This window comes from Aotus nancymaae, unplaced genomic scaffold, assembly GCF_030222135.1.
Source record: "Aotus nancymaae isolate 86718 unplaced genomic scaffold, 86718_ANA_hifiasm-v0.15.2.pri h1tg000033l, whole genome shotgun sequence".
Classification (NCBI taxonomy): domain Eukaryota; kingdom Metazoa; phylum Chordata; class Mammalia; order Primates; family Aotidae; genus Aotus; species Aotus nancymaae.
In genome coordinates this window covers 16,583,005-16,610,688 of record NW_026988447.1, presented here as the reverse complement: position 1 = coordinate 16,610,688, position 27,684 = coordinate 16,583,005, and the positions used below count along the sequence as shown (strand labels likewise).

Below are 27,684 nucleotides of genomic sequence, written 5' to 3'. Positions count from 1 at the left end.
TCTCTACTTTTGATAAATGAACAGACCTGTTTCTAGATGGGAATATTAAATCTGTTCCAGTTGTTAACTTTTCACAAATTAATCTATAAATTCAGCACACTACCATGAAAATCCCAATATGATTTTTTTTCTGAAACTCATAGTGATTCTAATTTATATCTGGGAATTAAATATATGAAATATGTGAAGAGAAATTCTATGCAAAAAGAATTCTGGAATCATTAAACAAATAGTATAACGTAATTATTAAATCTATATGGTACTAGACAGAAAATAACCTAATTAAAATAAGAGACTGGAACAAATAAATTCAATATAGGATTAGTGTCATCACAAGCATTAAATGGAGCTATGAAATTTTCATTTTAAAAAATTAAGACAATCCTTATCTTACAACATATGCCAAAATAAATTCCAGATAACTTAAAATATCAGAAGTTAAATTAGAAGCCACAAAATACAAGAAATTCTTAAAGAGTACAAAAATCATTAAGCTGTAGAAATAAAAAAAAATATAGAAATAAATTATTTTCAATTTGGTGAAAAAAAGTTTTAGGAAGACATAAGCAGTCAATTCATTAAAAAATCCAAATAATACATGCAAAAAAAATTTACTAAATAAATTTAGCTTTGTTTGAAATTATTAATACTCAAAGTAGGTGAGAACAAAATTAAACGGACACTTTGATACACTCCTGTTGAAATATTTCCAGAAAGCAATATGGTAATACTAACTAAACATATAATTGTGTTGACAATCTTTTATTAAATTAACAAAATTTAATTTTGGGTAATAATCAGCAGCATATGCCAATGATTAAGAAAAATTAACAGGTAAGATTCAAAACTGAGAAAATTAATTCCATGAACTTCAACTTGTAAATTTGATAAAGATAATTTTTAATCAATTTTAGCAGTAGAAAGGTCTGGTCCAGGTATAACAACACCAGCATTCTCTGGAAGATAATTTGAGAAAATCCACATAGGAGAATGCAAAATTTAGGAGTGACAGACTCTTTAGACACAAGAAAAACTTCTTCTGGAAAAGAATTGCAATGATTCAGAACTGTTGCAGAAAAAAAACAAAAATCTCTAAGGCCATATGAAACTAATAATTCCATAATACTATATATAATGATTTTAATCTCAAAATAACTTTTTGGTAAAAGGAAAGCTCAAAGAGAAAATATTTTATGAAAATCATCTAGATACAATAGTAATAGACAACAAACCCTTCAACAGTATTTTCTAGAAGACAGAAACTAAACCTTGTCCGCTGTGTACAATAAGGTACTTCTTAAAACACCCACATAAAATCGTACATCATTTAATATAAGCGAAACCAACCAATACATTTGAAACAATTTACTGCCAGGAAGATAATGTCTGAAGAGAGTTTTAATAGGGTAAAATTTTCTTCTAACAATTATATATCCTCCATGCAGATCTAAATTGGTCAAAAACCTCACTACAACTAACTTAAGAGACCTTACCTTCACCTTAATATTACTCACATCACTGATTCCTATAAGTAACCAACATTTCAAGAAGCTATAGATTTTTTTAAAGTAATTTCCAAAAAAGACTCAAATATTTCAACAGCTTTTAAATTGAGTTTATACTGTGAGGGCAATACCCAGACAGGTGTTTTAAATATTCCTCCATTGCTTTAAATACTATAAAATATGCCTTTCAAGGAGAAAATTGATGGCAGAAATTTGTACATACAAATGTGTGGCATATTTGATGTACTATATGTATGCATATCTATTATACCTAAAAAACATGCATAGGGTCTACACTATGTCATGTTAACCCTTTCTAATAGTTATTTGAAGCTGATCAACCTTCAAAATACAAATTTGTTTTCAATGACAGGGATCATAATCCAGGGACAGGCATTGGCTAGTTATTATCTGAGCTGTAGTAATGGCTCTGCACTACAAAATGTAATCTTCCCAAATGTCACAGTAAGTTATGAATATCTGAGCAGCCTAATGCACTTTACTAGCCATGAAATGTGAAAATGTAATCTTATTACCTTTTTTATGGTTGTATTTTTTTGAATAATGTAGCATGGAAACTGATGTATAGTCTTTTTCTATATTTTAGCATGATTTGATCTCCTTTGCTATACAGAACATTTTTCAAAACTCTCCATTTCAACATATTTTAGTCTTGGCCTGAACTTCATAAACAATTTTTATAGCAGTCTTCAGGGTGGCATAACATGCTTTCTATAAGTTATACTTTAATATATAAGATTATAGAAATTTTAAAGCAACTTACTCAAATAATTCAAATAAACCTTTACAAGTTTTGTATGAGGACTTTAATTGGGCATGATGATTATTTTTCTTCTCAATAGTTATACTAACAAAATACTGTAAGTGGACATTAGTCACTAATCTAAATTACTTGTATATTTGGAAAACCAAGAGCCCACACATAGAGATCAAAACTGATTATCTTCTCCTCAAAAGATTAATAAAACTTGAATACTGTGTGACTCAGAAAATTCACATACTTCAAAGTAAAGCTGTGTTTTCCCTGAACCACTCGCTGGCAACTTGCTAAATTTTTCCTTAAAGATGGGGCAGAATTACGGTATAGCTTAAAAAAAAAAAAGACAGGGTGTAATCACAGCTTCTGACCCTAACTAGATACTTACTGTTTCTTATGACCTATCTATTTTGACAGGTGTAGTTAACATCCGTCTAAAAATGCCAAAAATTGCTTTTTCCTCTGAACCTACTTATTTATAAAATTAACTAAGAGTAAGCCTCTTTTATTTATCTGAAACCTTCAGAAACACATTCAGGTTTTAAAAGTGCCAATCTCAAGATATCTAATTTTTCCCCAGGAATCCTTTCCTAAGTGAATGTGACCTTGCGTATGTTTACAGCCACTGGAAACTTACCAACAAGAAGAAGCTGAGGGAAAATTACAGTGCTATGGCACATACTGCACTGACTCCCAGGTTATATTTCCTCCTTCCATAATAATAAGGAGTTTCTAGTTTGGCACACAGAGCCCAGGAAAAAGATCTCACTCTCCAACTTTTCTTGAATGGAAAGCATTCCTGATCAGCCATGTGACCAAGTTCTCACCAAAAGACAGAAATATGTGCAACCTCTAGGTATTACTCTGACCCCTTTTTCCAACTATGCTCCTTCCTACTGCTTAAGATGCAGAATAGTGGCAAGAGCTCAAGTAGCCATCTTGGAATCAAAGGTATAAGTCTTAGCTGAAGATAAAAGAACAAATAGATCTATGGATCCTGACAATCATAGAACTGCCACACTAGCACGCTACCTAGAGTTTCTCACCTGAAGGACAAATACATTTCTATTTTGCAGAAACCACTGTTATTTTGGGCCTCTCTGTTCTATCAGCTAAAAGCTTATATTCTGACTAATATAGATGCTATTCACTGCATTTTCTCTGAAATTAAAAAATACATATTATCTATAACTATCTCAAATGGCATATCCTTATTCCTCACTCTTATACCATAGCAGGTGTTAGTTCACCGAAAGTGTCTTTTTTGACCTACTTTTGATGGTTGATTATGTGCCCTAGTAAGTTCAGAAACCACAGAACAGCCTATCCCCTGACTATATTCTTTTTTTTTTTTTTTTTTTTTGAGATGGAGGTCTTGCTCTGTCACCAGGCTGGAGTGCAATGGTGCAATCTTGGCTCATTGCAACCTCCACCTCCCAGGTTCAAGCGATTCTTCCACCTCAGCCTCCCAAGTGGCTGGGACTACAGGCGCGCACCACCATGCCCGGCTAATTTTTGTATGTTTAGTAGAGACGGGGTGTCACCATATTGGCCAGGCTAGTCTTGAACACTTGACCTTGTGATCCATCTGCCTCGGCCTCCCAAAGTGCTGGGATTACAGCCTTGAGCCACCATGCCTGGCCTCCCTGACTATATTCTTACTGGATAGCTTCATATATGCTCTACACCACTGTGCCACTATGACACTTTCCCAGATGCCCCCTGTTATGGGTTGAATTGTGTCCCCTAAGAGGACATATGTTCAATTCTTAACCTCCAGAGCTTCAAAATGTGACCTTATTTGGAAATAGGATTGTTACAGATGTAATTAGTTAAGATGAGGTCATTAAGGTGGGCCTTAATCCAATATGACTGTTACCTTTATAAAGAGGGAAAATTTGTTCTCAGACACATGTACACAGAGAAAATACCATGTGAAAATGAAGATAGACATCACAGTGATACTTCTATAAGCCAAAGAATGACAAAGGTTTTTAGCCAACCACCAGAAGTCAGGAAAGAAACATGAAACAGATTCTCTCTCACAATTCTCAGAACCAACCCTGACAACATACTTATCTTAGACAAACTTCCATTGTTTCAGCAAACTAATACATCCCAGTATCTCCCAGGGTTTATTTCTGATGTTACCCACTAAATTCCCCAGTAAGCATTCTCAAGAACTCTTAGAAAACCCAGACCATGACCCAGAGACTCTGTTCAGCTTATCTTCACCCAGACTCTCCTAAAACAATGCACTTTCTTTAAAGAAATTGGTTTGTGGAATGGACATACGCAGACATACAGAGTGAAATAATAGACACTGGAGACTCCAAATAGTGGAAAGAAGGTGAGGGTTGAATATCACCTATTGGGTACAATGTGCACTATTCCGGTGATGGGTACACTAAAAGCCCAGACTTTACCATGACTCAATATATCAAGGTAACACATTGAACTTATATCCCTAAATTCATAAAAATAAAAACTTCAACGTCAACAAAATAGGTTTGTGATTGGTACTCACTTTTTCAAAAAAGAACAATATATTGCTGAGGAATATACACATAGATAATAAACTTTAAAAGAAAAAAAGCAAAGGAATAACTCACATCAAAGTTAGCATAAGGGCTGGGCATGGTCCTCAGTACTTTGGGAGACCAAAGCAGGAGGACTGCTTAAGCCCAGGAGTTCAAGACTAGGCTGGACAACATAGTGAGACCTGGTCTCTTACAACAACAACAAAAAATAGCCTGGCAGGTGGCGCATACCAATAGTTCAAGCTACTCAGGAGGCTGATGCAAGAGGACTGCCTGAGCCCAGGAGTTCAAAGCTGCAATGAGCTATGATCATGCCACAGCACTCCAATCTGGGTAACAGGGCAAGACCTTTTCTCAAGTTAAAACAAAGATAATTGTTCCAACAAAGAAAGAGATTCCAAGTAAAAATACTGTTCTATTGTTAACCTGGTATTGGGTATATGCAGATACATTTTAATAATTGTTAAGTACTTTTATATATTTTATACATATCTTTTTCAAGTACTTTTTAATAGTTTTTAGGTACTTTTATATATGTTACACATATCTTTTTGAAATACAACCTCTTTTGTATTTGCTATCTCCTTGCCTCTCTCTGCTATCTTTTGGAAATTTCCTCAGTGTTTTGGTTCCCACATTCTTTATTCAATTCTTTCTAATCTACTTTTCAATCTGTCGAGTTTTTAATTTCTATGTCTTTTTATTTAAAATAAGTTCTATTTGTTGTTGCTTTTCAAATCTGCTTGGTAATCTCCTCTCTTTCCTACATAACCCTTTAAGTGTCTTTTTTGTTTTCTTTCTTTGATGCCTTTTTGACATGAAAAGGTCTCTATATCATAATTTATTATAATTTTCTAAATTTTATTGTTTGAAAGTCTTAAAGACCTAATCTTGCTATCAGTGTATCTACTGACTCCTGATGCTGTACTGTTTTTTAATGTGTTTTTAAATTTTGGATTATGAGTTGATTTTCAGTGTTGCTTTATCTGAGAGACTCTCATTCAGCCTGTGCCTCTCTAGGTTGAATTGTGTATTCTGCAACCTGCCCTAGGGATGTCTTCAGCATGGAACAACTTAAAAAATATTTTTTATTATGAAATGTTTCACTGCACCCAGCTGCCAAGCAATTCTTACACAAAATTTAACCCTACAGATATTGTGGTAATACAATCCAGACTTTTTTTTTTTTGAAAATATCATGTTTACTTTTAGAACAAAAATTTCTTATATAGTGGCTGGGTGCAGTGGCTCGTGCCTGTAATCCCAGAACTTTGGGAGGCTGAGGCAGGTTGATCACCGGAAGTCAGGAATTCGAGACCAGCTTGGCCAACATCGGGAAACCCGTCGCTACTAAAATTACAAAAATTAGCTGGACCTGGTGGCGGGCGCCTGTATTCCCAGCTACTTGGGAGGCTGAGAAACGAGAATCGCTTGAGCCTGGGAGGCGGAGGTTGCAGTAAGCAGAGATACAGCCACTGCACTCCAGCCTGGGCAAGACTGTGTCTCAAAAAAAAAGAAATTTCTTAGTAATATTTGTCTCTACTGGGATTTTAAATCTCTCTACATAAAGACACTAAAGTGTTTTTCTCACAGATAAAGACAATTATAAGCTAGATATAAAAGAAAAATAGCAAGCTTATAAATTTTCAACACATCCCACACAAAGAACTTCATACAAATATGAATCCAAGTATTTCCTAATTATTAGGCACTGGAAATCAAATCTGATGTTTCAGGACCCAATTTGAATTCTAAAATGTTTTTACGCAATATAACAATATGGGTTGGGTAGACAAAATTTCAGCTCACTCTGGTTTTCTGTTGCCCCTTCTCTAAGACCGTAATTGTAAAAAACTATGTTCGTGTCCCAGGAATCACAGAACATTTAGTCTCATATTACAAGTTTCTGGTTTCATAAAATTAGGTTAAATCTGGTATTCTCTACAACTGCCTTCCCTCTTTCTTGCTTCCTTTAAATACCCATACCTTAACATTTTCTTAAGCCTCAACTCAAGAAATATCTCCCTGAGAACCATTTTGACCTCTCCAGTCTACAGTAAACAACAATGGTACATATATTACCAATACAATATAGTCATTTAATATTCTGAACTTAAAATATTCCCTTTGAAGTTTTTATCTTCTGGGTCTTTCACTATTTCTTAGAAAGCACAGAAGCTCTAGTAGTTTCAATAATATTATCAACAAACTCACAATCATATAAGATTTCTATTTCTGTTATAACTAATCCTTACAAGAACCCTGTTAAGTCATAAAGATTAGGCAATTATCACATATAGCTAATAGAGGGACAAAAAAACCAAATGTGTCCATTCACAGACAAGACTACAAATTAGACTATCTGACTCATAGTCTCATGTTTCCTTACAGCTTCACTAACAACCTAATATTTAAGTTAGATTTTTTTTTGTTTCTTTAAATAGTGATCTACAAAAAAGTATTTGAAAAATTTGTGAACTTTACTATCTATAAAAAAAATTAGTTAAAATATATGTTACTGATAGTGAATTAGAGGTATCATCTTTATATTTATTTAAATCCCCAAATATACTACAAAATAGTCGAAATCTCCTCTCATTTCATTATACCTTTCATAAGAGTTAGAAATCTCCTCTCATTGTTTATCATACCCTTCATAAGAGTTAGAAATTTTCACAGAATAATGGTATGTCTACAAAAGTGTTAAGAAAAAAGGCACCATGATCAAATAAGTCCAAGAAATAATGAATTACACAATGCTAAAGAGATGTTTATATGATAGAATTGCCAGAGCTTTAATATGTAACTGTGGAGTAGACATCTTGAAAGGAAGATATATAACCAATATGGACTTCCCAAGAGTTATTTCACAATGGAACCCCTTTCCTTTTTATTTGATTTAGAGATAGGGTCTCACTATGTTGGCCGGACTGGAATCGAACATTTGTGCTCAAGCAATTCTCCTGTCTCAGCCTCCCAGGTTGCTGTTGATTCAAACAAGAGATTTTTGCTTAAATAGCATTTTTCAGCTTTTTCGAGAAACATTTAATGATGTAATGTATTTATGTTCTTGAAGCTTATTCTGATAAGCTTCACCCAGACTCCCAAATCCTTAAAAATAAAAGTGTTTAAAGTGCTAGATAGGCAGCTGGATGAATAAATATCACAGAATTAACTACGTTTTAAGCAAACATTTAGTAGGCCCTTCAAAAGTTTTTTAGGTAAGTAGTTTAAGGCAACCTGTTTGTTTTTTCACAAATTTCCTTCCTTTTATGACTTATTAAAGTTATTAAGTAAACAAAAAAAGACATCTTCAATTAAGATTACTTTAGGAAAAATGAAAATATGAGCAATCAAAATCACACTAACCTCTCATTACTTCCTGAACCAGTCAGTCCAAAAGTAAAGCAAGATAGATATCCTCTCACTGTAAATCACAGCTGGTCTGTGTACCAGCAGAAGTAATGTATGACTTACGGAGTTAAGTCACTACAGCTTAAGGCCTCCCTTTACATCATTCATTCTAAGGAAAATCAGTCACCACAAATGAGGATATTCAAACAGTTCTGTGAGAGGCTCAGTTAGAGAGGAAGAGTCCACCGGCCAGCACCCAGCACCAACCTGCCAGTCATGTAAGTAACTCTGGAAGCAAGTCCTCTAAACCCAATTAAGTCTTTAGATGACTATACCTCCAGCCAACATTTTGAATGCAACCTCATGACAGACCCTGAGCCAAAACTATCTAGCCAACCTACTCCCAAATTCCTGACCCAGAGAAACTGAGCTAATAAATAATGTTTATCATTATTTTATACTGTTAGGTTTTGGGGTAATTTGTAACACAGCAATACATAACTAGTACAGTTACAAATTAGTAGTCAGGGAAAAGTTTGTTATACTTTTTTTTTTTTTTTTTTTTTAGACGGAGTTTTGCTCTTGTTACCCAGGCTGGAGTGCAATGGCACGATCTCAGCTCACCGCAACCTCCGCCTCCTGGGTTCAAGCAATTCTCCTGCCTCAGCCTCCCGAGTAGCTGGGACTACAGGTGTGCGCCACCATGCCCAGCTAATTTTTGTATTTTCAGTAGAGACAGGGTGTCACCACGTTGACCAGGATGGTCTCGATCTGTTGACCCTGTGATCCACCCGCCTCGGCCTCCCAAAGTGCTGGGATTATAGGTGTTAGCCACCGCGCTTGGCCATGTATTATAAATTTTTTAATTCAAATATTCTAATAATAGAAATGCACAGAATAAATGATTGCTGTAAGCTATGCACTATGCTAAGAGCATAGCTTTTTACATAAGTACTTTACATGGATTATCATATTTGATTACCTCTTATAAAACTCTTGTATTATTCCCATTTAATAGATGAGGAACATGAAATATAAGTGGGTTTCAACACTGCATAATACTTGTATTTAATTACTTGTGACAGTTACTGCAGACAGCTTACCCAACACCAATTTTTCAAAGTCTATCAGACAAACTGAAAAGAAAGTATCAATGAAAAAAAAAGGAACAGTTCAAGTGGCAAGAAGACAGTTTTGGAAATGAGAAAAATGAAACAAAAACATATAGCCAGGCTTTAAGATCATACTCTATACCTATATATTAGGAAGAGAAAAAGCAGCGAAAAAAATTCCATGTGAGAGTGGCTAACAGTTTGTACTTTGGCATGAAGTTATACTTTATAAATGTGAATACTGGTGATATGGTTTGTTTGTGTCTCCACCCAAATCTCATCCTGAATTGTAGCTCCCATAATCCCCACATGTTGTAGGAAGGACCCAGTGAGAGGTAACTGAATCACAGGAGCAGGTGGTTCTCATGATAGTGAGTAAGTCTCATGAGATCTGACGGTTTTATAAAGGGCAGTTCCCCTGCACTCACTCTCTTGCCTGCCACATGTAAGATGTGCCTTTGCTCCTCCTTGGCCTTCCACCATGACTGTGGGGCCTCCCTAGCCATGTGGAACTGTGAGTCCATTAAACCTCATTTTCTTTATAAATTACTCTTGTCTCAGGTATTTCTTCATAGCAGTATGAAAATGGACTAATACAATTGGAAAGTTCTTTTGTTCCATCTCAAACATCCAAGTCACTCTGCGAGGTGGGAGGCATTTAGAGTTCAAGGAAAAAAAGGCAGAATCAATTCAAGTACTCATATAAATATCGTCTATAAAATTACATATAGAAAATAAGATATAAAGATATCTATTGCAGTGCTATTTGTGAAACTGAAACATTAGACACAGACTAAATATCCAGCAATAGAGAAATTTTTATAACCATGAGATGGCCATGTAATGGAATATCATGCAGGCTTTAAAAAGATTATAAATCGGCCGGGCGCAGTGGCTCACACCTGTAATCCCAGCAGTTTGGGAGGCCGAGGCGGGTGGATCACGAGGTCAAGAAATCGAGACCATCCTGGCCAACATAGTGAAATCCCGTCTCCACTAAAAATACAAAAAAATTAGCTGGGTGTGGTGGCGTGCGCCTGTAGTCCCAGCTACTCGGGAGGCTGAGGCAAGAGAATTGCTTGAACCCGGGAGGCGGAGGTTGCAGTGAGCTGAGGTTGCACCACTGCGCTCCAGCCTGACGCCTGGTGACGGAGTGAGACTCTGTCTCAAAAAAAATAAAAAAAAAAAATATATATATATATAAATCAATACATGCTGGCATGCCACAATGTTCAAGACACAATAGTATTTTTTTTAAAGGTGCGACAGTATTTACAGTATGACCACATTTCCTTAAAAGATAAAATTATATTTAAATCAGAGATAATGAAACTGCAATTTCAGCTTAGGTAGTGGCCAAAATACATTCAGCTAAGTGCCCACTTATGCATTGCTTCTGATGCTCCTAAAGTGTAGGTGATAAATAATTGTATTATCAAGAATATTAACATCATATATAATCAGTATGACAATGTCAGTAATATAGATAAGGCAAGTCATTTGAATTTAATATCTGAATATTCACTTTCAAATACAGACAAATTTTTGAGGAAAAATCTCTTTATGTGCTTTACATGGTAAAAGTGAGGAATTAAGGTATATTTCTTATTGTAAGAATAAAATGCTACCATAATTACTCATTATGAAATAAATACTATTATGAAAGCTACTAATTTTATCTTATAAAAGTAACTGTGCCTTCCTCAATAATTGGTAGGAATAAACAGAAAATCAAAAAGGATTAAAAGAACTCAACAACACTATCACAAAGAGGAATTAATTGATATTTATATAAGACTCCACTCAATTACAGCAGAATACATATTGTTTACAAGTGCCCATGGACTAAAGATTATGTTCTGGGACATAATACAAACTCAATAAATTTAAAGGTATTGAAAGCATATGGAGTGGGTTCTCTGACCACAATGAAATCAAACTAGAAATCAATAACAGAAAGATAAACATCACAGAAAAATGTTCAAACACTTGGAAACTATTACACTGCTAAATAGCTGACGGGTGAAAACAGGAAGTCTCAAAGAAATTTTTTAAATACCATGAACTGAATCAAAATAAAAATACAACATATTAAAATTTGTGGCTCATACCTGAGAGGGAAATTTGTAGCACTAAAACTAGAAGTCTCAAATCAGTAATTTAAGTTTCCATTTTAAAGAACCTAGTAGAAAAGCAAAATAAGCCCAAAACAAGCAGAAAGAAGGACATAATAAAGACAAAAGCAGAAGTCAGTGAAGTAGAAAAGTAGGAAAACAATAATCAATAAAACAAAGAGCTAGTTCTTTGAAAAGATCAATAGAATTGATCAACCTTAGCAAGACTGACAAAGAAGCAAGAAATAAGACACAAATTACCAGTATAAGGGCGAAAACATGGAATATCACTACAGGCTTTAGAGGCAGCCAAAAAACAAAAACAAAAAATAGAGAATACTGCAAACAACTCCAAACATATAATGTGACAACTTAGAGAAAATGATCAAATTCCTCAAAAGCTGGAAGCTACCACAACTTGCCCAATATGAAATAATTTGAATAATCCTATAATTATTAAAGAAATTAAGTTCATAATTCTAAAATTCAAAAAAGAAATTTCAAAGTTCACATGGTTGCTCTGGAGAATTCTTCTAAATGTTTAAAAAAGAATGCCAATTTTAAACTTCTCAATCCATTTTATGAAGCTACTGTTATACTAAAACCAGACCAAGAGAGTACAAAAAAAAAAAAAACCTATACACCAATATCCCTCACAAATATAGAACTAAAAGTCTTAACAAAAAATTACCAAGTAGAATTCAGCAATAAATAAGAATTTTACACCACAGCCAACTAGATTTTATTCCAGGGATACAACACTGTTTCAATATTTAAAAATCAATTAATGTAATCCATCAAAATAATAGGCTAAGGTAGGAAAATCACACAATCATATCAACTGATGCAGAAAAAGCATTTGACAAAAATTCAGTAATATTGAGGATAAGAACTCAGAAAAATGGGAAAAAAAATTCCTCATCTTCATAAATAGCATTTACATAAAACTTACGAGTAACATTATACCTACTGATAAAAGACGGAATCCTTTCTCCCCTAAAGATCAGGAACATGGACTCCTACTACTTCTATTCAAATTAGTGCTGAAAGTTCCAGCAAGGGCAATTTAGCAAGAAGAAATAAAAGGTACGCAGATGAGAAAGGAAGAAATTAAACCATCCCTATTTACAGATAATATGACTATCTACATAGAAAATCCAAAGGCATTTTCAAAAACTGAAACCTCCTAGAAATAATGAGTTCAGCAAGGTAACAGGAAACATTAAAACATCAATTATACTTCTACATACTACCAAGAAACATGGGGACAATGACATTTAAAATACAATACCACCTGCAATCGCTCAAAAATATGAAGTACTTAGATGTAAATCTAACAAAATATATACAGGACTTGAATGCTGAAAACAATAATATGATGATGAAAGAAATCAAAGAAGATCTAAATAAATAGCTGTCAATTCCTCTCAAATTGATATACAGATCTAACATAATTCCCATCTAAATCCCAGCAAGATTTTTGCAGATATAGAAAAGATTATTCTAAGATTTATATGAAAAAGCAAAGGAACTAGAATAGCAAAAAACAATCTTGAAAGAGAAAGGTAAAACACAGGAAGAATCCATCTACCCAATTTCAAAACTTATTATGTAGCTACAGCAATCAACACTGTGAGGGACTGGTGGAGGGGCAGACACGTAAATCAATGAGACAGAATAGAGAACCCAGAACTAGACCCACACAAATATGCCAAACAGTTTCGACAAAGGTACAAGAAGCAATTCAATGGAGGAGTAAGAGTCTTTACAACGAATGATACTGGAACAATAACAAATGAACTTTTCTTTACCTAAGTATCACAACTTATACAAAAACACAAAAACTAACTCAATATTGATCACAGATTTAAAAGTAAAATATAAAACTTTCTTAAAAACCCAGAAGAAAATCTTAAGAATTTACGGACAAGCAAGAAGTTTTTAGACTTGATATAAAAGCAAGATCCATACAGGGAAAACTGATAAATTAGGCTTTATCAAGATTAAAAATTCTGCTCACCAAAAAACCCTTCTAGGAGGATGAAATGGCAAGCTATAAACTAGGAGGAAATATCTGCAAGCTACATATCTGACAAAGGAATAGTATCTTTAAAAAAAAAGGAATAATATCTTAAAAATATAAGGTCTCTCAAAAGTCGAGAGTAACAAAATACCTAATTAGAAAATGTGCAGAAGAACTAACATTTCACCAAAGAAGACAGAGAATACAAATAAGCACATGAAAAAAAAAGTCTAACATCATTAGGCATAAGAGAAATGTAAATTAAAACCACAGTGGATATCACTACACATCAATCAGAATGACTAAAAAAATAATGACAATACCAAATGCTGGTGAGGATGCGGAGAAACCAGATCATTCATATGTTGTTGGTGGGAAGGTAAAATGACACAGCCACTGTGAAAAACAGTTTGGTAATGTCTTTTAAAAAAAGAAGAAAAAACCCTAAATATGAAACTACTATTCCATCTAGCAAGTGCACTCCTGGCATTTTTCCCGAAAAAATAAAAACTTATGTTCACACAAAAACCTGTATACAAATATTTATAGTAGTTTTGTTAGTAATAGCCAAAAAGTGGAAATCACCCAGATGTCCTTCAACAGCTAAATGATTAAACAAACTGTAGTACATCCATACCATAAAATACTATTCAACAATAAAAAGGAACAAACTATGGACACACACAACAATCTAGAAGAATTTCCAGAGAAGAGAGTGGTTTTTTTCTTAAGTTGGTACAGTCCTCTGGAGATTCTTCAACTGACGAAAATATAGATATTGAGAATAGATTGGTGGTTGCCAGGAATTAAGATGGAGTAGAGGAAAGAAAGTACGTATAGCTGTAACAGGGCAACAGGAGGAATCTTTCTGTACCTTAATTATACCAATGTCAATATTGTTCTAGTTTTGCAAGATTTTCCCATTGCGGGAAACCGGATAAAGAGTACAAAGGATTTCTCTGCATTATTTCTTCAACTGCATGTGAATCAGCAATTATCTCAAAATAAAAGACCTAATTTTAAAAAAGAAGAAATTTTATGTGAGGTGTAAATTGTCATAGAATTAATTGTTCCACCAATTATTTCCCATTAAAAAGAAAATTATATTAACCTAAATTAATCTTCAATTGGTAGAAAAATGAGAGCCAAATTAAAAGGCAAGGAAACTCTCATAAGCACAAATTCTGAAGCCACCTACAGACATACATAATCTCAGCTTCTCTACTTACCCCTCCCTCCCTACTCCAGCCAAAAGAAAAAGTATATTTAATTACTTGCCCTACACCTTAAAAAACATTTGCCATGTACTATACAAAAAAGATAAAGCATATATTGATATCACACCGAAATTAACTATATATCCTACTGACTCACATCTAATACTTACATTATAGAATAAATATGCAAATTTGAACCTTCAAACAGGAAATGAAATTTTCTAAATCCATTACATAACTTCAGATTCATGTGTGCACTGAAGGCTAATAAATCATCTAAACCTTCATACACAGAACCTTTTTAAATTTGCATTTATCTACAGTAAATACTGTCATGTTCTTTAATAGCTTGCTGGCTCAATCTAGCAAACTAGTGATTTATAGCAGTGACATATTTCAAAAATCAGAAATCTCTCACTATGTGACAACCAGTCAAAGTCCATTGAACTTACATTACTTGGACCCAAACATCACAGGATATGAAAGAGATAGCAAAATGTCATGCATTTCAAATTCAAATCAAGTTGAGTTTATGTGTTTACAACGGTTTAAAACTATAGCATCACATATATTATTACTTTAGTACCTCAAATATTTTATGTCATGATTCCCTCAATGTGTCCAAACTACCTGTATTTTTAAACATTGTTAAATCTGATAGTTCATAATTTGAAGACTCTACAAATCTTACTTTGAAGAACAGCAAAATTTAGGGTATATGAAAGAAAGATCTATATATTAAGTTTTCTCCACCAAAAAAAATGTACTTTTAGATCTTTACAATAATTTCATACCAATATCCTTAGGTAGGAAGATTTATCAGATGTGAAAACAGAGATTATATTAATAGGGAAATAAACTGGAAATTACCAAAATATCCACTATAATAGACATTGTTGTTTTTGTCTGTATTGTATTTACTCTTCCTTTCATCCTCTTCCATTTATGGAATTCTGGCAAGAAAGTCTCAGTAACTCATACCCAGGCCACGGAGAGGTCACTTAAGCCAGGCCTGGCATACATAGTTCCCCATTCTCCTGGTCACGGCAATTAACACAAGAATGAGAATTTTTGATCTAAGTCAGGCCAATCTAAATCACTTCCAAGATTTTAACTTATAAGGTGGAAAAGAAGGGCTCTTGGCCTTTGGGTCAAAAGTAGGAGAAATATGTAAATTGAAGGCTTCCAGCAGACATCTTTCCTCCCATGTGGACAGAGAAGACCTAACTGTAACAGTGATATCAACTCCGTTTCCAGAGTTTCCCTAGTTCTTGCAGCTTCATTCAATGATCTAGCCTGGTCCTACATACTAATTATTCTCTTTTTTTTTTTTTTTAATTTAAAGTTTTTTTTTTTTTTTTTTTTAAGCCTACAGCACCTGTTATACCCAGGCGGTCTACCATCCAAGTACTAACCAGGCCCAACCCTGCTTAGCTTCTGAGATCAGACAAGATCAGGCGCGTTCAGGGTGGTATGGCCGTAGACTGATCATTCTCTTTTATACTTAAGCTACTTTGATGTAAGATTCTATCTCTTACAACAAGAAAATTCCAATTCATTACAAAAAAGAAGGAACTAGCTGAATTATGGCACACATATATACAGTTGTACATAACATAGCAATTTTTTTAAATGAAGTTTTTTATTTTCATGCATAGTTCTCCACTGACAGTCTATGTCAGACCCAACCTCATCTTTTTACAAAAAAATTCTTCGTAATGCCCCTATACTTACCTGAAATAAAAGTGACATATTCCATTTTATCAATTCTTTTTTTTTTTTTTTTTTTTTTTGAGACAGTGTCTCGCTCTGTTGCCAGGCTGGAGTGCAGTGGTGTGATTTTGGCTCACTGCAACCTCGACCTCCCAGTTTAAGCAATTCTCCTGCCTCAGCCTCCCAAGTAGCTGGGACTACAGGTGAACAACACCGCGCCCAGCTAATTTTTGTATTTTCAGTACAGACAGCATTTCACCATGTTAGCCAGGATGGTCTCGATCTCTTGACCTTGTGATCCACCTGCCTCAGCCTCCCAAAGTGCTGGGATTACAGGGGTGAGCCACTGCACCCGGCCTTATCAATTCTTTAAAAAGATCAGAGATCAGAATGTGTCCATAATAAATGGCACCTAAAATTACAATTGCAGGGTTTTTTGCTTAATGTTGCATAAAAATAATGACAAATCTTACAACTTGGCACATCTTAGATTTGAGGAAATACAACAGATAATAAGACCTACCTGTAAACAACAACAAAAATCTACAAAGTAACCATAGTAAAAGAAAAACAAAAATAATTAAAATATGTTTTTCAGTAGTTTTTTCCATATATAAATCCTTGTAAATAACCAAATAATAAAGTAGTTAGATCCTGGTAACTATATACAGAATCTACATTAGTGTATGTTACAGACACAATGTACAGTGATTCAGGTGTGTATTAGATACTCAAATACTATGATATTCCAATTAGACATGGTTTTTACTTCTTCATAAAGTTCCAAATAAAACAAAGTATGATTTGTCCTTCTTTTAAAGCTTACTTATATTTCTAGTAAACTCAGCATACGTTAAAAGTATTCAAAAACAGTTTCTACTGATATGGAAAATGAAGTTAAAGTCTAATAAGTTCAGAAGAACAAAGAATATAACACTTTGCTGTTTGCAAATGTATCTTCCATTGCAAGGTCCTTAGCAGCCTTAGTCCAGAACACTAGCTGTCCACTACCAACTCCAAATCATTCTAAGAGCCAAAAATACTCACCAAATTTCCTAAACACCTCCAAAGAGCAGTACTAGTGTCACTGAGAACCACTCATGCACATGACTGGACAAGGAAAGATGTTCAAGATACATGGTTAAAGGGAAAAAAAGCAGATATGTATAACATAACCTGTTGTGTATATATATGTCTAGAGAGAGAGACTGGTGGAGACAGATGCTGATAACATATATAAATATGTAGGATGTATGTAAGGTGTGTGTTCCTAGAAGGGTAGATAATAAACTATCTACAATGGCTACCTCAAAGAAGTGGATTGAGGAGAGGGAAATCAGAGAATCAGTCTTTCATTTTTACTTCATACTTTTTTAAATGAGCATATACTACTTTAAACAATTAAAAAAAAAAACTTTTAAAATCAAACTAGTAAAGGCCATGTTTCATGAGGTTTACATCATTCATGAGCTGTTTTTCCTAAGTCAGTCTTTTAAATTTATTAGGTCTCCTGCTCAAATTTTCACAGTGTTCTATCTAGATGTCTCTCTGTGTGTTTGTTTGTGTGTCCATGTCTCTCTCTCTCTCCCTCCCAGTGGCGTGTCTTTTTGCCTGTGTCTGTCAATATCTGCCTGAGCCTCATCCTGACTGTCTATAAGGTTGTCTCTGTTTCTCTCTCTCTCTCTCTCTTTGTCTATGTGTTTGGGCGGGGGGGTTTTGAAGGGATTTCTGTACCTATCTCTCTCTTGTTATTAGTGTCTGCATATCCCTTCTTTGAGTGTGTCTCTCTTGAAATGATGTGTATCTGTGCTTTACTCTCTGAGTATCTGTCTCTCCATGTATGCTTGAATGTCTTCCTCCTGGAACACAGATGGGAGCATGGGCCTTGACTACCTCCCAGTCTTACTGCATTCATTTATATCTCTGTGTATGTGTCCATCTGCCACTTGCTCACTTACAATTATTTTGTTTCCTTTCCTCGTCTATTTCTCTGACCCCTCATCTCTCTCCATCAACCCCTTCCCCCATCTTGTCTTCTTCTACTACCTCCCCAATTGTTTTTACATAAGCAAAGTTCACATTGCTAGAGTGTTAATGTGTACATAACCCTGATAAGTTCTCTTCAATTGGATCACAAATAATCATTTCTATCTGAAGAGTCTATAATGTGCTAGCTAAATTAAAATTAGGTTAAGTAATCCTCATTTTAATAATAAAACAACTCAGCAGAAGATCAACATGAAAAACAGAAGAAGTGAATAACACTATAAGCCAGCTAACCTCACGAACATCTATAGGATATTCATTCTCCTGGAGAGACCATATTACTCATCCATGAAGCAAATCTCAATAAATTTAAAAGAATAAAAATAATACAAAGTATATCATTTGACCATAAGGGAATAAAACTAGAAATCAATAACAGAAATAAATTTTGGAAACTCAACAATTATAAAGAAATTAAACAACACACTCTTAAATAACCTATATAAAAGAAGAAATGAAGAAATTAGGCCAGGCACAGTGGCATATACCTGTAATCCCAGCACTTTGGGAGGCCGAGGCAGGTGCATCACTTGAGCCCAGGAGTTTGAGAACTGCCTGAGAAACATGGCAAAACCCTGTCTCTACAAAAAATTAAAAAATGAGTCAGGTGTGGTGGTGCATGCCTGTAGTCCCAGCATCTCAGGACACCTTTGAGAATCACCTGAGCCTGGGAGGTAGAGTCTGCAGTGAGCCATCATCGCACTACTGCATTCCAGCCTGACCGACAGAGTGACAACCTGTCTCAAAAAAAGAAAAAAAAAAGAAAAGGAAAGGAAAAATAGAAAATACACTGAGGGATGTAGCTAAAGCAGTGTTCACAGGGAATTTCTATAACTGTAAATGTCTACTTTAAAATAGAAGAAAGATATCAAATCAACAATATAACCTTTGAACATGTATAAAGAGAAGGAGCCAAGCCACATCTGGTGGCACCCACCTGTGGTCCAACTAGGCATGCCTGCTTGAGCCCAGGAGTTCAAGGTCATCCTGGGCAACACAAGGCAAATCCCCATCTCATAATAATAATAATAATAATATAGGCTGGCCACAGTGGCTCACGCCTGTAATCCCAGCACTTTGGGAGACTGAGGCAGGCAGATCACCTGAGGTCAGGAGTTCGAGACCAGCCTGGCCAACATAGTGAAACCCCATCTCTACTAAAAATGCAAATATTAGCTGGGCAGGGTGGTGGGCACCTGTAATCCCACTACTTGGGAGGCTGAGGCAAGAGAATCGCTTGAACCCACAAGGCAGAAGTTGCAGTGAGCCAACATAACACCACTGTGCTCCAGTCTGGACGAAGAGCGAGACTCCATCAAAAAAAATAATAATAATAATAATAATAATAATAATGTAGCCTTCCACCTTAAAACACTTCAAACAAAGAGTATATTAAACCTAAAGTAAGTAAAAGGAATAAAATAATAAAGATTACAAAAGAAATGAATAAAACAAATGAGAATGAAATGCAATTAGCAATATAAAACTAGTGGTATTTTTTTAAATAGGGAGAAAAAAAAAATCAACATAACCTGGATTCTTTGGTTCTTTAAAAAAAAAAAAAAGCAATGAAATTGACAGATTTTTAGTTAGACTAACCAAGAAAAAAAGAGAAGACTAAAATTACTAAAATCAGAAGTGAAAGAGAGTGCATTACTACCAACCTTACATAAATAAGATTATAAAGAAACACAAGAAACACTGAACAACTGTATGCCAATAATTAGACAACTTAGATAAAAGGAACAAATTCCTCAGAGGGATACAAATTATGGAAACTGACTCAAAAGGAAATACAAAATACAAACAGATCTACAACAAGAGATTAAATTACTAATAAAAAATCAACTCACACACACACACACAAAAACTTGCTTATTTAAATGTTAGGTAGAATACACCAGTAAAGCCACCTGTATTGCTTCACTGGTGTATTCTACGTAACATTTAAAGATAAATTAATACAATTCTTCACAAACTCTTTAGAAAAACTGAAGAGGAGAGAACATGTCCCAAGTAAATCTATGAGGCCAGTACTAACCCTAAACCAAAATCAGACAAAATCATCACAAAAAAGAAAACTACAGACCAATATATCTTATGAATATGAACACAAAAATCCTCAACAAAATACTAGCAAAACAAATCCATAAACATATAAAAATAGTTACATACTATGACTACATGAGATTTATTCCTGGAATGCAACCTTGGTTTAACATTCAAAAAGAAATATGTGTGATATACCATAAAATGAAAAACCACATGATCAACTCAATAGACAAAAAAAGCATCTAACAAAATCTAGTACCTTTCATTATAAAAACACTTAACAGACTAAGAATATAAAGAAACTTCTTCAACCCGATAAAGGGCATATACAAAAATCCCACAGCTAACATCCGACTTAATGGAAGTAACACTAAGAACCAATTAGGTATTTTATCTTAGAATACACACACACACACACACACACACACACACACACATAAATATGTAACGTGTGTATGTGTAGTTTTATGTACTGAAAAGAGGTATGAACAATGACCAACACAGTAACAATGAACATGCCTATTGCCCAGACTGTGGCCTTGAAATACCATTTCTCACTAAAAATCAGGGCTTCTTGAAGGAGTAGCTTGTATTAGTCTGTTCTCACGCTGCTAATAAAGACACCTGAGACTGGGTAATTTATAAAGTAAAGAGGTTTAACTGACTCACAGTTCCACATAAGTGGGGAGGCCTCACAATCATGGCTGAAGGCAAAGGAGGCACAAAGACATGTCTTTACAGGCATGAGAGCACATGCAGGAGAACCCCCCTTTATAAAACCACCAGATCTCATGAGACTTATTCACTATCATGAGAACAGCACGGAAAGACCTGGCCCCATGATTCGATTACCTCCCACTAGGTCCCTCCCACAACATGTGGAAATTATGGGAGCTACAATTCAAGATGAGATTTGGGTAGAGACAAAAACAAACCATATCATTCTGCCCCTGGCCCCGTCCAAATCTCATATTCTCACATTTCAAAACCAATCATGCCTTCCCAATAGTTCCCCAAAGTCTTGACTCACTTCAGCATTAACTCAAAAGTCCACAGTCCAAAGTCTCATCCGAGACAAGACAGGTCCCTTCTGCCTATGAACCATGTAAAATCAAAAGCAAGTTAGTTACTGCCTAGATACAATGAGAGTACAGGCACTGGGTAAATATTGCCATTCCAAATGGGAGAAATTGGCCAAAACAAAAGGCATACAGGCCCCATGCAAGTCCAAAAGCCAGTGGGACAATCAAATCTTAAAGCTCCAAAATGATCTCCTTTGACCTTCACATTCAGGTCACACTGATGCAAGAGGTGGGTTCCCATGGTCTTAAGCAGCTCCACCTCTGTGGATTTGCAGGGTACATACCCACTTCTCATTGCTTTCATGGGCTGGTATTGAGTGACTGCAACTTTTCCAGGTGCACAGTGCAAGCTGTCAGTGAATCTCCCATTTTGGGGTCTGGAAGATTGTGGCCCTCTTCTCACAGCTTCACTAACCAGTGCCCCAGTGGGGACTCTGTGTAGGGGCTTGCACCCCACATTTCCCTTCCACACTGCCCTAGCAGAGGTTCTCCATGAGGGCTCCACTCCTGCAGCACACCTCTGCCTGGACATTCAAGTATCTCCATACATCCTCTGAAATCTAGGTGGAGGTTCCCAAACATCAATTCTTGACTTCTGTGCACCCACAGGCCCAATACCACATGTAACCTGTCAAGGCTTAGGACTTGCACCCTCTGAAGCAATGGCTTGAGCTGTACATTGGTCCCTTTCAGCCACAGCTGGGACGCAGGGCACCATGTCCCTAGACTGCACAAAGCAGCAAGGCCCTGAGGCCATTTTTTCCTCCCTGGCCTCCAGGTCTGTGATGGAAGGAGCTGCTGTGAAGATCTCTGAAATGCCCTGGAGACATTTCCCCATTTTCTTGGTGATTAACATTTGGCTCCTCATTACTTATGCAAATTTCTGCAGCTGGCTTTAATTTCTCCTCAGAAAATGTGTTCTTCTTTTCTATTGCATCATCAGGCTGCAAATTTTCCAAACTTTCATGCTATGCTTCCTCTTGAATGCTTTACTGCTTAGAAATTTCTTCCTCCAGATACCCTAAATCCTCTCTCTCAAGTTCAAAGTTCCATAGACCTCTAGGGCAGGGGCTAAATGCCACAAGTCTCTTTGCATAGCAAGAATGATCTTCACTCCAATTCCCAACAAGATGGAGATCTGAGACCATCTCTGCCTGGACTTTATCATCCATATCACTATCAGCATTTTGGTCAAAGCCATTCATGAAGTCTCTAGGAAGTTCTAAACTTTCCCACATTTTCCTACCTTCTTCTGAGCCCTCCAAATTGTTCTAACCTCTTCCTGTTACCCACTTCCAAAACAGCTTCCACATTTTCAGGTATCTTTACAGCAGCACCCCATCCTACCAGTACCAATTTACTGTCCTACTCTGTTCTCACGCTGCTAATAAAGACATACCTGAGACTGGGTAATTTACAAATGAAAGAGGATTAACAGACTCAGAGTTCTACATGGCTGAAGGTGAAGGAGGAGCAAAGGCACGTCTTACATGGTGGCAGGCAAGAGAGTGTGTGCAGGGCAAGTCCCCTTTATAAAACCATCTGATCTCATGAGACTTATTCACTATCACAAGAATGGCATGGGAAAGACCCACCCCCATGATTCAATTACCTCCCACTGGGTCCCTCCCACAACATGTGGGGATTATGGGAGCTACAATTCAAAATGAGATTTCAGTAGGGACACAGCCAAACCATATCATAGCTGGTTCAAGGTCTGGAACCAGATATGAAAAGATGAGCCTGAAATATCTTGTCATAAAAATAGCAGGAACCTTATCAAAGTCTAGTAGGGTTATACCAAAAGGAATCAGCTGTCAACCTGAAGAAGTGCCTACTGGCAAAAAATAAAAGACAGTCTGAGGTTCAATAAAGATAGTAATAATGGCAATAAAATATTTTTAAATCCATTAATTCATAATATTTCAAAAAGACAATAACAACTAATTCGGTCTCCTATGGAGGATGATAAGAAGAGAAATGGCTGTTACTTATAAAACTAGTAAATAAAAGGAATAAACCTGTTCCAACTATATATTTATATAATATTTATATAACATATATCTAATATACTTATATGTTATATATAAAGAACACATTAAAAAGTATATAAATATATAAAAGAAAATACACAAATATATTTATAAATCTAAAGTATACATAAATATACATATAAGGGGTGTGTATATGTGTGTAAGTGTATGTATGTATACATATCTTTTTTTTTTTTTTTTTAAAGAAGCAGGGTCCCAGGTTGCCCAGGCTGGCCTTGAACTACTGGGTTCAAGGAATCTTCCCTCAGCCTCCTAACTAGCTGGGGCTACAGGTGTGTACCAGCATGCCTAGCTTATCTGTGGATTAACTGTACCACTGGATAACTAAATACATCTTTTCATAGGACTATTCCAGTTAATACATGAAAAAATATGTAACATCAACATTATTCAGACTCCAGTGATTTAATGGATCTGGATGTTGAGAATCAAGTTGATAACTTCATAAAAAGAGACAACCTGTCATAACAGCCTCCTGATGAAAGAACACAGCACCACCTAGAGTCTAGCCAAAGGTATGGAAGCCAAATCTCCTGGAATCAGCTTCCAATTTGCAGGAAATACAGAGGACACAAAAACATGCTAAACTACATCATGAATATGCACTCAACAAAATCCAGATTGTGGGAAATGTTAAATGCCAACAGGTCCAGGTCCTTGAACAGATAGAATGATCTGAGATGTAAAAAAACATGTTTTTTAAAAATAAGAAAAACTAAATTATAGATAAGGGGTGTATTCTTAGATTATATAATTATAAATAAATAAAAGAAAGTGATTACTGTAAAAGTCAAGATAGAGGTTACATCTGAGGAAGAGAGGCAGTTGTAATTAGAGAAATTCTAGGATGGCTAACAAAATTCTATTTCTTGACCTACGTGGTGGTTTAAAGGTTATTTGCTCTTTAGTTTTATATTTGTTTTGGCTTGGTTTTCAATAGTTATAGTTTTACAATAAAAATTTTTATGAGAAGGTTCTGTCAAATGGTTAATTTCATATTTTAAAATATATTCAGGCAATACAATTCCATCATAAAATAGGTAGTTTCAGTTTTTGTAAACTTGCAACTCACAGCCTATATTAAATACATATAATGTTTATTTCTTTCAGTGACTTGTAAGAAGCTTCTAATGCATAACTAATCTTCATATGTAAGTCACCTCAAAACAATAATAGTGCTCTCAAGCTGCCTTGGGGGACACGGCACCACCTCTCTGCTGAGTTATGTACAGCCACTTTGGACACCCACTGCATCCTAATGGTGATAGGGAAGACAGGCTTTGATTGCCAATCACACCCCTCTACCCTTACCACCTTCCCCCTCCTTCCCCATTGGCTGTGGTGGTAGATGAGATTCAGCTGTAGATGGCCTCAGCTCACCAACCACTGCCTTGGTGTTAAGAGTCAAGCCTAGGCTCAAACAGGTGAAGGAGGAGGATAATAGACACATTCACAAATGCATTCTTGAATCACTGAATCTACCTGAAATAATTAAACAAGAGAATGTCCTTAAAAAGAACTCATATTTGCAGGCCTAATCTTCACCAAAGAGATCTTAAAATGCTATCGCCTTATGCATAAAAGCTGAAGAGAAATACTGCAAGGCATCCATTATATCCCAAGAAAACTTAGAGCTAAGAAAGAAAAAACAGCTTAAACATGTCAAAAAATTTTGTAACAAGAGATTAGCCAGAAAAAAACAAAGTCTAGAAAAAGCAACACTGATATATTTCAAAAGATTTAACAGCTCCAGAAAATGAATTTCAAAAACAAACAAAACTACTTTTAAAAATACCAGTCTTATTATTTTTATTAGAAGGGGCAAGAGGATAGACGAGAAGCAAATTAGAAGGGGTAAGAGGATAGACGAGAAGCAAGTAGACAAGCTGACTCTAAATTTCTCTAGGAAAATTAAGCAAACAGAAATAGCCAGGAAGCTGTAAAAAAAGAAGTACAACAATGGGAAGCTAGCTCTATCAGAGATTAAAACATAATATAAAATTAAATAACTTTTTAAAAAAGAGCAGTAGCAGTAGATGAATGTCTGCTAGATGAAGAACGGAACAGAAAGTCCACACATAGTGCCAAATACAGCAGGAAATTATCATACCATAACAGAAATTTTTAGAGCACTTATTTGTGCCAGACACTAAGAATCTTATGACTATTAAATGTCTGACTACTCCATGAGATAGGTACAATTATTATCTTGTATTTTTATTTGAGGAAACTGAGGCATAGACATATGAAATAACTGGCCCAAGATCTCAGAGGCAAGAAATAATGCTGTTAGAATTTCAACCTAGGCAATCCAGCTCCAAAGTCCACACTCTTAACCTGTATGCACCATGGTTTTTCTGTTTTTCATTCAGGTGCCATCTCAAATCACAGAGGAATGATAAACAATTCAATTAAAGCATTAAATTGGAATTCAGTATTTTTTCCACATATGTTGAAATGGACATTTATAGGAAAAAAAAAATGACCCATATTTCAAACCAGGAAAAATTTCAGGCCACACAGGGTGACTCACAGCTGTAATCCCAACACTTTGGGAGGTTGAGAGAGGAGGATTGCTTCAGTTCAGGAGTTCAAAACCAGTCAGGGAAACATGGGGAAACCCCATTTCTATAAAAAATGCAAAATCAGCCAGATGTGGTGGTGCTTACCTATGGTCTCAGCTACTCAGGAGGCTGAGATGGAAGGATCACTTTGGCCCAAGATGTTTGAGCTACTGAGCCATGATCACACCACTGCAATCCAGCCTGGGTGACAGAGTGAAATGAAAAAATACCAGTGCAGTTTCTTGAGATGGAATCTACAACTGGTGAAGACACCATGATCCTTGTTGAAATAACAAAGGATTTAGAATATTACATAAATTTAGTGATAAAGCAATAGCAGATTTTGAGAGGATTGACTCCAATTCTGAAATAAGTTCTACCATTCATAAAACACTATTGAACAGCATTGCATGCTACAGAGAAACCTTTCAAGACAAGAAAAGAAAGGTCAATCAATTGAGGGCAAACTTCATTGTGGTCCTTTTTAACAAGTTTTCACACCCACTCCAAACCTCAGCTACCACCACCCTGATCAAGGCAAAATCCCCCAACACCAAAAGAGAAGGACACTCTGAATGCTCAGATGATTGTTAGCATTTATTTATTTTTTTTTTGAGACAGAGTCTCGCTCCTGTTGTAATGGCGCGATCTCGGCTCACTGCAACTTCCACCTCCCAGGTTCAAATGATTCTCCTGACTCAGCCTCCTGAGTAGCTAGGATTACAGGCATGTGCTACCACGCCCGGCTAATTTTGCATTTTTAATAGAGATGGGGGTGTTGGTCAGGCTGATCTCAAACTCCCAACCTCAGGTGATCTGCCTGCCTCAGCCTCCCAAAGTGCTGGGATTACAGGCTTGAGCCACCACGCTTGGCCCTAAAGTAATTTTTAATGAAGGTGTGTGCATTTTTTTTTTAGACATAATGGCATTATACACCTAACAGACTGGGTGCAATGGCTCACATCTGTAATCCCAGCACTTAGGGAGGCCAAGGCAGACAGATCACTTGAGCCCAGGAGTTTAAGACCAGCCTAGACAACACAGGGAGACCCTCTCTCTACCAAAAAGTAAAAACTTAGCTGGGCATGGTGGCCTACACCTGTAGTCCCAGCTACCTGGGAGGCTGAGGTGGAAGGATCACTTAAGCCCAAGAGGTTGAAGCTGCAGTGAGCCATGATCATACTACTACACTTCAGCCTGGGCAGCAAAGCAAGACCCTGTCTCAGGAAAAAAAAAAAAAAAAAAAAGTGTGTGTGTATATATATATATATATATATACACACACACACACATATACATATACGTGTGGCGAGGGGGGGTATATACCTTGGAAAACTCAAAAAATATGTGTGATTCATATTCATCACTTTATTGCAGTGGTCTCAAACCAAGTTTGCAGTATCTCCAAGGTATTCCTGTACTAATCAGGCCTAACTCTGCTTAGCTTCAAAGATCAGACAAGGCTGGGTATGCTCAGGGTGGTATGACTGTACCTGGATTATTAGTTATCTTTATATGAGTCTTGTTTCA

At 35.8% G+C, this 27,684-nt stretch overlaps 1 protein-coding gene and 1 non-coding gene across 4 annotated transcripts in view; both read right to left on the bottom strand.

The window, feature by feature from the left end:
- The window catches only part of LRBA (LPS responsive beige-like anchor protein), a 742,045-nt gene that overhangs the window by 667,432 nt on the left and 46,929 nt on the right, over positions 1 to 27,684 (bottom strand). The window lies entirely within an intron of this gene.
- On the bottom strand, positions 16,010 to 16,128 carry LOC135277828 (5S ribosomal RNA). Its single transcript, XR_010345411.1, has one exon. It is a non-coding gene; the product is annotated as a 5S ribosomal RNA (ribosomal RNA).